The sequence below is a fragment of the Condylura cristata genome, unplaced genomic scaffold (genome assembly GCF_000260355.1).
Source record: "Condylura cristata isolate star-nosed mole 26May11 unplaced genomic scaffold, ConCri1.0 scaffold00005, whole genome shotgun sequence".
NCBI classification, from domain to species: Eukaryota; Metazoa; Chordata; class Mammalia; order Eulipotyphla; family Talpidae; genus Condylura; species Condylura cristata.
In genome coordinates, this window is record NW_004567106.1 from 27,619,076 (window position 1) to 27,632,280 (window position 13,205).

Consider the following 13,205-nt stretch of genomic DNA (forward strand, 5'->3'; position numbering starts at 1 on the left):
ATGACCAGAAACCATTAATTTACTTAACCCATATCTGGTGAAGCCTCTCACCGTCCCTGAGCCTCTGGCCTGTACCCCAGTTCTGTATGCACAAATAAATAAATCTTTAAAAAAAAAAAAGTTGAAGGAATTTGAAAAATGACCTGTGCAGGAAGGACTTTCTGACCATCCCCAAAGCAGATCATGCAACTCTTATGTGAGAAGGGCATCCTTTTTCCTTATTATTATTTAAATATTTATTTATTTATGCATACAAGAACTGAGGTGTAGGCCAGATGTGCAGGGGGGTGGGGGGTGGGTGAAAGGATTCACCAGAGACAGAGTGGGGGCAGAACAGGCCAGTGTCCTGAAATACACTGCAGAACAGGCCAAAATCTCTACAGAAGAGGTCTGCTATGCCATGTAGTTCAGCTCCCTGGCAGGGGATTGAACTCGTGCTGCAGTGGCTGCAGATAGCTTTATAGCACTGTCTTTTTTTTTTTTTTTTTAAAGATTTATTTATTTGTACATACAGAACTGGGGTACAGGCCAGAGGCTCGGGGGGGGTGAGAGGCTTCACCAGAGACAGAGTGGGGAGCAGAACAGGCAGATAGACGAAGTACACTGCTGTGGGGAGCAGCGAGCGGGTCAGGAGAGGTCTGCCACTGCCATGTGGTCTCCTCCGGGGCAGGCGGGAATCGAACTCATGCGGAAGTGGCTTTAGCTTCTCAGTGCAGTGCTTTAACCCGCTGCGCCACCAGGGAGGGCCTATAGCACTGTCTTTAACCCCTACACCACCGAGGCCCTGAAAAGGCATTTTTAATCTCTGAAGATGGAGGGACATAGAGAGGACTCTGAATGAATAGGCCTTGGTTAAGTTTCCCCCAGTTATTACATTTACTTCATAATTTTTGTAGTTTTCTACTCTGCACCAAACCTAACATAAAATCACTTAGATTTAACTGTTTTGTTTTGTTTTGATGTTTTCATTGCCTTGTGAAAGTTCCCATGTCAGACTTTTCTCATGTTAATTTTGTTGTTGTTGTTGTAAGGATCCTCCTCAAGAACATGAAAGGACAGATGAAAAAGATATGTTTTTCCCCTGACAGTATGCTTCTACAATGGGTTACTATACAGCAAGCAAGTGAATAAACTGTGGTCACATAGAATTATGTGGATATACTGAGGTGTGATCATAAACAAAGAAGCCATCTTAAAGGATACAAAAATGTAACCATTTGCATAAAGTTCAAACCCAGGGAAGGCTTAACCTACTGTGTTAAGTTGGGAGAACGGTTCTCGGTTCTCTTCAGAATATTGAGTCGTAATGGGGAGCAGACATCTGGTGACTTCTGGGGCCCTGGTAACATTCTGTTTCTCCACAAGGAAACTGTTGCACAGGTGAACCCTCTTTGTGGCAATCTATCAGCCATCACTTTGTAGTTTGTGCACCTTTCTGAGTGTTACACTTGAATAAACTATTAAAAGGAAGAAAAATTGTCTTCTTGCAAAGATGAGTTAGTTTTATCAAATGCTTGATAATTATTAGCAGGTGCTCTGGATAGGATGCATTTCTCCTTTATTGCATTTTCCCCATTGACATTAAATATTTTTCTTGTGCATACTTCTTTATATTGTAAAACTAAAATTTTGATCTATCAATAGCTCAATAGCAGAGTTTAATTTTTCCTTTTCTCTGGGTTGTAAATGTCTTGGCAAATAATATAATCTGGGTCCCCAAAAGCTAATCTTGAAATATACCCCTTCCTTATCAATCTCTTAATGCTAAATAGCATGTTCATACAATGAAATGACACAGGTAACACTGCTGTAGCTACCCCCTCAGGAATTCATTGTAAAATGATTTCACTGTACTTTGTAAAGCAATTTGGAATTTTTCGTGATGAAGGGTTCTATATAAAGAAGGTAACATAATGGACTTGGCTTTCAACTTCTTTCAATGAAGCTTTAACAGAAACATGAATCTACTATATTAGCATCATAAACCAATAGGTGCTATATAAATGCTGAACAGAAATATTCTGGATGAATAAATTGCAAATACAACCATGTATTAGCTAAGTGCTTTACCAAGTACTAAGCAAATTTGGATTAATAAGGCAATTATGTTTAATTAAAATAATAATAATAATAATAATGATAATAATACCACATTCTTTCAAATCTCTGGGTACCCATTGACTTAATTATTTGGCTTGTCTCTGCCACCTAAGTCCCAAGCCTAAATGCAAAGTCATATTAGTGCCTATTTGGAATGAATCAGTCTTTCTCTGGGTTGGTATAGAACAAAAGATCCAGCAAGTTAGGGAGTGGGGACAAAGGCAGCGCCTCTCCCTCACACACAAGATTGACTTGTTGCTCTTCAAAGAGTCTGTGATCCTTCAAATAATAACTCTGGGTCCTAGAAAATTGCAGTATTGCTCTGAGTTACTTTAATTTAATTTAATGTTTTCATTTCTGTTTTCTATCTCTTAGGTCATTCATTTTTTTCCCCCTGAATTTTGTTGCATCTCTGATCAACTTATCAGCGTTCTCTTGTCTCACTTTCACATGCATTTCTACATTTTCCTCCATCTCTTTGATTTTCTTTTTTTAAAGGTCTGTTTATTTTTGCAAAGAGAACTGGGAGACAGACCAGAGGTGCAGGGGCAGTGAGAGGATTCACCAGAGACAGAGTGGGGAGCAGAACAGGCATATTGACAAACTACACTGCTGAGGGAAGCGGCAGGTGAGACAGGAGAGGTCTGCTGCGTCATGTGAGTCACCTCCTTGGCCGGGGTTTGAACTCATGCTGAAGCAGCTTCAGCTATTTTCTTGGTGCTATGCTTTGACCTGTTGCACCACCAGGGAGGGCCTTGGTTTTCTTTTTATGGCCATTTCAAACTATCAAACTATCAAAAAACTATCAAAAACTTTCATCTCTTTGTGGTTGAATTCTGGAGTATGTCTTACCTTGTGATGCCATATTCCGTTGATGTCTCAAGGTACTGTGTGGGACACACTTTCTTTCAAATCTCTGGGCATAGTTATTTAGCTTGTCTCTGCCACCTAAGTCTCAAGCCTAAATGCAAGTTCACATTCAATACTTATTCAATACTTCCTGTGGGGGGATCGTCAGCTCTTCTGCATGGGTTGCCTTCAGTCAAGGCTGTGTGCCTCCACACTGTTCAACTCTCCCCTCCTGTGGGCCACTGGCAGAGCAACAGTGCCATAATTTGTATGGTAGCCTCATCTATACACACCTCAACCTCTAGGGGTTTCTCTCCACCATCTCTTGTTTAATGAAGCATGAATCTCATCCGTGTCCCTTCTCATATAGTGGGCCTGGTCCCTGAAGTTCAAACATATTCTGCTTCCCACCAAAGTAGTGTATTAAGACTCAAACCTAAATAAAACTTGCAGATTTTAAAGAGCACGGTCAAGAAAATCTTATTGCAATTCACCTAGATGTATTAGGAGACTTCTTGGTGGTAGTGGCAGGGATGGGGAGAAGGGAAACTATTAAAAGAATCAGATATAGAACTTACCCTCAACACTCTCACTATCTTATAAAGGAAATGTGAAGAAATCTTTCAGTTGTATTGAAGCACATTCTTAATGTGAGAATGGCCCTGAGTCTCAGACAATTTATTCTCCTCTAATTTTGGTAGTGAAAAAGAGCAGGAAAGTGAGAAAGTACTATATATGGCTTGCTATTTTCCAGGACAATAACATTTAAGAGAGGGTCGCTAATATTTTTGCCTTGCCAGACATCCTTATCTTTTTATTTTGTAATAAAGCAATAGGCAGTTGTCCCTTGTGGTTTGTAGCTGAGTTCATTATCAGAGGAATGGTTGGCTTTTAAATGGTGTTAACACTGAAACCCTCTTCTCTTGTCCCTAGTTAAGATTTCCTCATCTTGATCTTCCCTCTCTACTTATCGATCTCACATTGCATGCCTCAAAGTGTTCACTTAATCATTGCACTTTTTCTGAGGGAGTAGCGAACTATTAATATGCTGCAGGTTTCCTTTTACACTTCCTCTGCCTCAAAAAGTATCTTGAAAGAGTAAATCTGCTAATAACAAAACTACCCAGACCAAAAAATCTTTCCACAAACTCTCCCAAATGGAGCTGACCCTAAGGGCAGAAAATGAGCAATAACATTCATATATTCCCTCGGAGCTCCCTGACCCATCTATCGATTTGTCTGTGGAAACACAGCCTTAGCTTGTCGCAGCCTCCACACTTGACCCAGAATTTCTGAACTCTAAAGTGGATGCAGGTGAAACTGTTTGGGTGTTATGAATTTTAAGCCTAGCTTAAGATATGGTCATTTTGCCCTTTTGTTCTTGTCTTCCCTAAGTTTGACAATTTGTAGTTTTTAATTTTGGGGTCAGAGTAATAGCTCTTAAGCAGATGGTTGTAATCTGTCCCCAGGGGTAAGCTTTGGAGGGAAGTTGGACACGAGATTCAGCAAGTATCAAGGGTTCTATGACTCACTCACTGAACCCTACACCAGGAATGAGGAGTGTTGATGGCTTCCAACCTGTTCTTCAATAAGCAATAAATCTTAATTGATCTTTCTTCACATGGTAGGGACAATAACCATACAAGAGAACATGAAAAATAATATGTGCGAAAAATGTGTTCACAAGAGCCAAAGTAATTTACACTTAGAACTAAGTTGTTGAGTCCAGTCCATTTATCATTCTTTTTCTATCCAAGTTTTAGTAACAGGATGTTTTTAAATAGTTTACATTTCTCTTGGGACATCTTCCCTAACCAAATGTCATACTAGTGTTAGCCAGGAGTTCTTTAAATTTACTCAATTCTTCTTGCTTCCAGTTCTGTGATTTAGGTCAGTTCTGCAAGGATTTCCACATTTGGAGCACAGGCTTTTTTTGTCTGTCCATAAGGAGAAAAATTATTAGATCAGTGGGAATTTTACATAATTCATCACTAAATTCTTGGATGTGAAAATTTTCAGTTACTTGGAATGCACAACAGAAGCAAACTGCAGCTGACATTCACAAGCATGTCTGATGAAAATGTTAATGCTGATATTTATTTTTGTTAACATTACATTATGTTTGATATCCCTGAAGGAAATTGTATTTATTAGGCCTTTCATTTTTCCTCCAAACTTTTTGTTGTACTCCAAAAACATTTCTCTTTTCTGGTTATAGAGTAATAGATTTTCATTGTAGAAAATTTGGAAAAAACAGAAGCGTATAAAGAAAATGTAAAAGTACTTGTGATTCTTCAACTCTAGGGGCTTTATTTTTAAAAAGCATTCAATAATGAACATTATTTAAAATCTTATAAAACTAAGTGTCCCTCAATGGATAAATGGGTAAAGAAGTAGTGGTGTTTATGTACAAAGGAATTTGTTCAATCATTAAACAATGAGGAAATCCTTCCATTTGAAACAATGTAGATGGCCCTTGAGGGCATTATGCTAAGTGAAATGAGTCAGAGAGAGAAACATAAATACTCTCTCACTTGTATGTATAATTTCAACAAACAAAACACACACTCATAAAAGAAGAGATCACCGGTTCAGTTAATCATGTAGTGGCTTTTTGGATCATGTCTGGTGACTGCAGATTATACAGCAGAGAACATGGTGGCCTAAAGGAAATGGACCCTTTAGCATCATCACAAGCAGTTGGGATGAGATTGTTGATAATTTTGACACTATAAATTTAAAGGAGTCTTTTATCAGGACATCGATGCTAACAGTTTTGAGAAACCTTCTGCTGTTCAGCAGAGAGCTATTATTCCTTGTTTTAAAGGGTATGAAGTGATTGTGCAAGCTCAATCAGGCACTGCTAAGATAGCCACATTTGCTATTTCCAACCTGCAATGAATGGTTGGAGATAGAGTTCAAGGAGACCCAAGGACTAGTGGCTTGCACCAGAGAAATGCCTCAGCAGATCAGAAAGGTAATGCTGGCACTTGGAGATTATATAGGGGCAACTTGTTGTGCCTGCATTGGTGGAACCAGCATTCAAAATGAAATGCATAAACTTCAGGCTGAAGCACAATATATTGTTGTTGATATACCTGGGAGAGTGATATGTTAAACAGAAAGTATCTTTCTCTAAGATAAATCAAACTGTTTTGGATGAAGCAGATGAAACATTGAGCCAAGGATTTAAAGATCAAATCCATGAGATTTTCCAAAAATTAAATGCAACTATTCAGGTCATGTTGCTTCCTACCACAATGCCAACTGTTGTGTTGGAAGTTACAAAAAAAATAATGAGAGATCTAATTTGAATCCTGGGGGGGGGGGGAGGAGGTAGAATGGTATAATTGACCCTTGAAGAAATCAAACAAGTATGTATTAATGTTGAAAAAGGGGGATGAAAATTGAATATGCTTTTTAACGCATACAAGACAGTGACTGTTATTTTTCTCTATTAATATGAGGCATAAGGGTATTGGCTCACTGAAGAAAATGCATGTTGGGACTTCACGGTTTCTGTTCTGCATGGCAACATGGACCAGAAGGAAAGAGATGTTATCATGAGGGAATTCCAAGCCATGTTTTGATCACTACTGGTTTGTTGGCTTGTGGGACTGCTGTGTAGCAAGTGTCCCTGGGTATAAACTATGACCAACCTACAGATCATACAGAACTGACAAGGGTTCATTTGGGAGAAAAGGTTGGCTATAAACTTTGTTACTGAAGGACACAAAAGGATTCTAGTGACATTGGGACTTTCTACAAGACTACAGTGGAGAAAGTGCCAGTGAATGTGGTTGACCTTATTTAATTCCTGGGACGAGGTAGTTTTGAGTGCAGTGCTTGTTGTTGATCAACAGACGAACACAACATGGACTGTGCTGCTTTCTTTGGGAATATCTGAATCATCTCAATGCATAATGGACTGGAAATCAGATTTTGATAGCAAAGCAACTTCCATCATGAACTGTCACAAGTAAATTCTTTTGGCTTTATCCTCTTTAGAATCAGACTGTTGAGGTTGGGTATAAAAGATGAGGTCTGGGCCCTCCCTGGTGGTGCAGCGGGTTAAAGCACAGCACTAAGAAGCTTAAGCCACTTCCGCATGAGTTAGATCCCCACCTGCCCCGAAGGAGATCCACATGGCAGTGGCAGACCTCTCCTGACCTGCCCGCTGTTCCCCTCAGCAGTGTACTTCGTCAATCTGCCTGTTCTGTTCCCCACTCTGTCCCTGGTGAATCCTCTCACCCTCCGCATGTCTGGCCTGTACCCCAGCTCTGTATGAATAAATAAATAAATCTTTAAAAAAAAAAAGATGGGGTCTGTAAAATCTTTTTGTTCTGTAGAAATGGTTATATTAGATGTTTTCTGTCATTTAACATGTACTATAGGCTAAAAGATGAAAGTACAGTAGATAAATTATGTTAAAGTACAGTAACCAATTATGTTAAACTAGTATATCTGCTTTTATTGTGTTTGTCATTAGCCTGACTAAAAGGACTTTAAAATTGATTATTTTAAATAAAGCATTTGAATGCAGTTTGTTTGGTATTGTATTCATTCAATAAAGTAGTTAATTAGTGCTAAGTGTGAACTGTTACCTGTTGCTAAGCCCCAGTAATCATATCTAGGTAAGTTAAACATGCAGTAAAAATGTCATATTGCATATGCTTTAATGAAGTTTGAATATTAAATAAATTGTTTATTCACTTTAAAAAACAAATATATAAATTAGGAAAAGAGATCAGATTGTGGTTACTAATGCAGGGGTGGGAGAGAAAAAAAACCAAAGGAGGTGATCAAAACATATAGAGTCCCCTTTACAAGGTAAATAAGTACTAGGGATACAATGTATACATGATGGTTCTAGTTAACACTGCTGTATGGCACACAAAGAGAGTGAACTTTAAGAGTCAAGGAAAGCCATTGATTTTCATTTTTTTACTTTTTGTTGTATCTATATATATACAATGATGGACGCTAACAAAACTCGTTGCAGTAATCATTTCATACTATTTGAAAGTCCAGCCATTATGCAGTATGCCTTAAACTTATACAGTCTTACAAATCTCAGTGAAAGTAGGAGGAGTGGGAGAAGAGAATATATTTAACAGGTTAGAAAATGAAATGAATGAAAATGAAGACAGACGGCTTCAAGGGTGTCTCAAGAAGTGAGTATTTTAAGTTGGACACATTTCTGCTCTGGGAGAAAAGGTGTTTTTTAAGTGAAGGACAAGGAGAAAGTGCATATCATATCTGCCGGGCAGATGTTACAGAGCCAAGTGGGGCAAAACTGTGACCCTAACTGAAGGTCCCTAATCCTGTGTTCCAGGAGCTTTGAGCTACCTTGGACTTATGCCCACTTTTCCATATAAACCTGAAACTAAGTCAATAGGACACTGTGTTTTAGAATTGTTAACACAAGTGATGAAAAATAAAGGAATATTCTTTTAATAGGACACATGGAGTTTCTACTGAACTCCATCGTGGGCATGTATTTATAACTGAATTCACCTCCTACTTTTTAAAATTAGGTCTCTGGAAGAAAATTCTTTCTAGATACAAGGAAGGACCATGTTAAATCTAGATGTTTATTCTAAATCCAGTAGTTTGTCAGAAAAGCAATTCTAAATTGAAAGATATATCTTGACTAATAAACATCATATAGAAAGCCCCTATTTCGTAAGATTCAACATATTTTCAAATTGGTATAGCTTAATCTCACAGCTTTGTATATAAAGAGAATAGTCATCTTGTAGGCCATCAATAATTTAATGTGCTTCACATATATTTTGATTCTAAAATTCTGTCTAAAGCCACATTTCTCTGACTTTTTTCTTAGACATTTTGTCTTTGGAGCCAAATTAGAAAGTAAAGACATTCTCTTGCAAGACCCTAAATCAGTTCTAAACAACTTCCTAATTATCCATCACCTTCTTATTTTACTATCAACTCAGTTCACTAACTCTAGCCTATAAATTGAGAAAAGTGCTCAGTAACATGAAAGAGGTGATGTGGAGCACAACTGTCACAATGAGGTTTTGTGCTTTCTTGCTCTTTTCTGTGAGTGGCTAAATGCCCAGAATTTCTAAGATCTGGGGCTTAAACCCTATCATTTGTTGGCTATACCTGTTATTGGGTCAGATAACTACATCTAGCAGAGGTGCTGTTTTGATGGCAGAGAACATTAATTTGCAACCACACTGCACAGAATAAAGAAAATGCAATGACTATTCTCCTAGGAATAGCCACTTAGACAAGAAAATAAATAAAAGAATTTTGATTATATTAGGAACTATTACAGTGTGTCCAGGTAGGTTCTATCTTTAAACTTTTGTCTCTTCATGTTTACAGAAAAATTATAATGGAAGAAAAAAAGACCCATAATTCCCTGTACAAGCATTTCAAATTTTAAAACTGTGTCACGAGCTATTGGAATAATGCACACTGCAATTTGCATTTGTTCATTATTTCATCTCATTAAATGAGATAACAAATGTAAAAGGCCCAGCACAATCCCTGGAACGTAGTAGGTCACCCAGAAATGTCCTTGTTCACTTATATTGTGTTGTCCCTGCCTTTTGTCAGAAATCATATCTGAAGAGAATCTCTAATTCCAGCATACCTATAATGGGGCAGAGCCAATGAATGTCATGCCCTAAGCTGGGCCTCAAGCTCTCCCCGCCTGCACTATTTCTACGTGCCTCATGTTGCTCAATTGTTAAGTTCAAGGAATCCTCCATGATCACACATTTGCCCTTTCTACACCTACCACAATTAATTCAACAAATAGAGTGTTGGCCTAATTGAGAGAAAGCAATGTATATGAATACTTAATAATAGCATTTGGCAATAATGCTACACTCATAATAAGCATTACTAATATGGTTGATATTTAATGAGCTATTGTATGCTAATCACAGTGCAGCATCTTTTTAAATACTGAACATAATTACTTACTGATTGGGCCCTATGAAGTATGCTTTCTTCTAGAAACATCTTTATTTTCCTCAGACACAGTCTATGAGAAGTTAGGTAATATCAGATATTGATTTCTCCAGGTTCCTTTCAATTATTGAAACAGTCCCAAGTCAGGTATGACTAAGTCCAGTCCAGACTAAGACAAAACTTCAGCCTCATCTCAAGTTTATATCAGCCTTGATCCTTTATGGCTTCCAGGTCCCAACTACACCTATCTACATGAAAACCAGGTGAATTCAGGAGCTGGCCCTGTGATTATCCAGTAGCAGGATTCCTCTCTTCATTTGCGCAAGCTGCCAAACTTACAACCAACTTTCCTTGACTAGAAGTAGATGGACAATAAATTCTCAGTAGAGCTTTGCAGAAGCAAGACACTTTGGCTATGTCACCTCCATGCTGGCTGCTGCCCACTTCTTCAGCAATAATTGGCCACCTGTTCTGCCTTCTCCTTGGAAAGCTCATGCACTGTGTGGTCAGGATGTTTTAAAACTCATCTTTTTGTGTAAAAGGAGGTTAAAGCCAAAATTTGTAGTAGGCACTAAGAGAGGGAGAAAGGTGATTTTTCAAGAAGGGTTTTTTCAGGAAGGGAAACTTACCCTCGTAAATGAAAGGGGTTTGCCTTCTCACCTCCAGTGAGGAGGAGCTTCCAGACCCACTTACATGCAAGAACTAGAGAAGGCTAATGAAACTCTTACTTCCTCCCACACTGTGTATTGGGGCCAAGATGGCTGGATCCCTGAGAGCTTTCTTAGAAAGTCCTGAGGGATGTGTCTTGTTCTGCTGTTTTAGAGTGTGGGCTTTCTATCACCTAATCACTCCATTTTGGAGGTTCAGTTGAAATCTGATACAAGAGGATAAGTTTCCCCTATATTTGGGGGCACAAATATTATCCCACAATAGTCCTCTGAGGGATCTAGTGAGCTTCCTGCATTCCAGAAGGGGACCTTTAAGGAGATAATATATTTATGAAAGATTACATATTCGATAATGCTATTACGGGATTAAAACCCAGATCAAGAAACAAGTGCTGGCAAGAATGTAGAGAAAAGGAACTCCTTTATACCACTGGTAGGAATGTAGGCTGGTCCTGTTTCTATGGAAAGCAGTGTGGATGCTTCTCAGAAGGTCAGAAATGGATTTGCCATGTGACCCACCAATTCCACTCCTGCAAAAAACCCTAATTTGAAAGGAAACTGCACTCCCATGTTTATTACAGTCTTATTTAAATAGTCAAGCAATGGAGACAATCTAAGTGCCCAAATACAGATATTAGATTAAGATGTGGGGTACATACCCATGCACACACACACACACACACACACACAGTGGAATACTACTCAGCCATCAAAACAATAAATTTATGCCATCTGCATAGTTGGTGCTGCAAGGGATTATGCTCAGTGAAGTAAACCAGAAGTAGAAAGATAAATGCCAGGTGATGTCACATACACGTGAAATACAGAGAAACCAAACAAAGGGTCACAGCATTACCCAGGCATAGGGGTGAGCTTGCATTATCTGTGCCTTTTATGACAAGTGTACCAGGGGGCTGCTGAGGCTAGGATAGGAAGGTGGTGAGAGAAAGACTCCCAGGGTCAACTGAGTCAGCCAGATTGTGGAAGCCTATAGAGTGGGATGTGTGTTTAAAAAATGATGGGGAAGTTTGATGATTAGGTGATGGGAAGCCCACAGGGATTACAATTGAAATGGAAAAATGCAGATAATGTAAAATAAACTGTTATTTATTTTTGAAAAAATGATGGGGATTTGGACTCTGCCAGAGATAATAGGGAGTCAGAAAACTTTTGACCAGGTAAGTGACTCCCTTGAATTTGTTTCAGAGATTGCCAGACGGAGGAAGGAGAATATGTGAGGGGGTGGGGCAGCAGCTAGAAACACCTTGCAACCAACCTGCAGTTATCTGAACAGGGCTAAGAGTCCAAGAGGCAGTGTTGCTGGGGTTGCATAGGGTCCCTGCAGATCTACAGACTGTCCCAGGAGGCACACATGGTAGAGAGGTGCTGAGCTTTGCAGAGGTGAGTTAAGTGCTCAGCAAAATGCACTTCTGCAGCATTAGAGAGGAAGGCCAGAACATGTGTTTGTAATGGATTCCCAGGCTGCTAACAGTTAACACTGCTGATGGCCTGCGGAGATGCCTGCAAATCTTGGTTATGACTTGTAAAGTATGCAAAGTGAGTCTGGACTGGCTCTTTGTTTAATTTCTTTAAAATATAGATTCTGGCATGTGGGTATGTGTATGTGTGCGTGTGCATGCATATGTGTGCACACTCCTGTGTGTCAAGTCTAAATGCCCTACTTTCCTGCCTGAGTAGAAAAGGCCAGGAAGCCCCATGTCAACATGAAATTTTCCTGTCTATTCTAAATCAGTGTTGGTTTCTATGTGAGTTCCATAAAACAGCACCCATGAATCAGCATCCTATTCAATCACGGATCCTTTTCAGCTTGCAGATGAAGTCCGAGACCATCTGGCCCTCGCACTCTGCCCCCTTCTGCTCTCTAGCTCGTCACTTAGGACTCGAGGGCTCCCTTTCTCTCTGCCTGTGTCCCTACTCTTTTTGAACTTGGAGTTCTCTCACCTTAATCTCCCCCACCCCTAGTCCTTTGGCATCTTTTATTCTTTCTGCTTGAAATTCCATTCTAGTGCCTACTCTGTGCACACCTCTCCTTTACCCAGTTTAGATTCACCTTTAATGCTTGGCATAGAGAACACTCTTCCAGGAAGCTCTTCCTCACTCACTACTCCAAGTTGTCTTTATTCAAAGTTTTGTCACAAGACTTTTGCAATGTGTTTTAAAAGTAATTGTCACTCCAGAGTCACTCAGACTAAATGTGGAAAATTTGGACAATATTTAAAGAAGAATGAATTGCACATAAACCAAAAACAGGGATTATAAGCATTGTTAACATTGTTACTTTTGTTGTCATTGTTATTTTTATTCATTGTTATTGAAGTAACATTGGTCTATAACACTGTGTACCACCTAGAGAAGTAAGTTCACTTACTTCTAAGTTCTCTTAGGCTGCCACTTTGATGAATTTTTTTTTATAGTTGCACATTTTTACATACTCAGAAAAGGAAAAAAACAAAAAACAAAAAACTCCCACACTGCGAAAAAGACAACGAGAATGTTGACTGAAAACAATTCACTGTGTGTAGTGTTTTCTAGGTGACTAGTAATTTTAATAATTGAGAAAGTTTAAAATTCAGATTGTGAGAGACTTTTGGGCAGAGATATATTCTGCAAAATAAG

General features: G+C 38.9%; 1 pseudogene; it reads left to right on the forward strand.

Annotated features, from left to right (window-relative positions):
- The first annotated feature begins 5,570 nt into the window (after positions 1–5,570).
- Positions 5,571–6,763, forward strand: LOC101630422 (annotated as a pseudogene).
- The last annotated feature ends 6,442 nt before the right edge of the window (positions 6,764–13,205 follow it).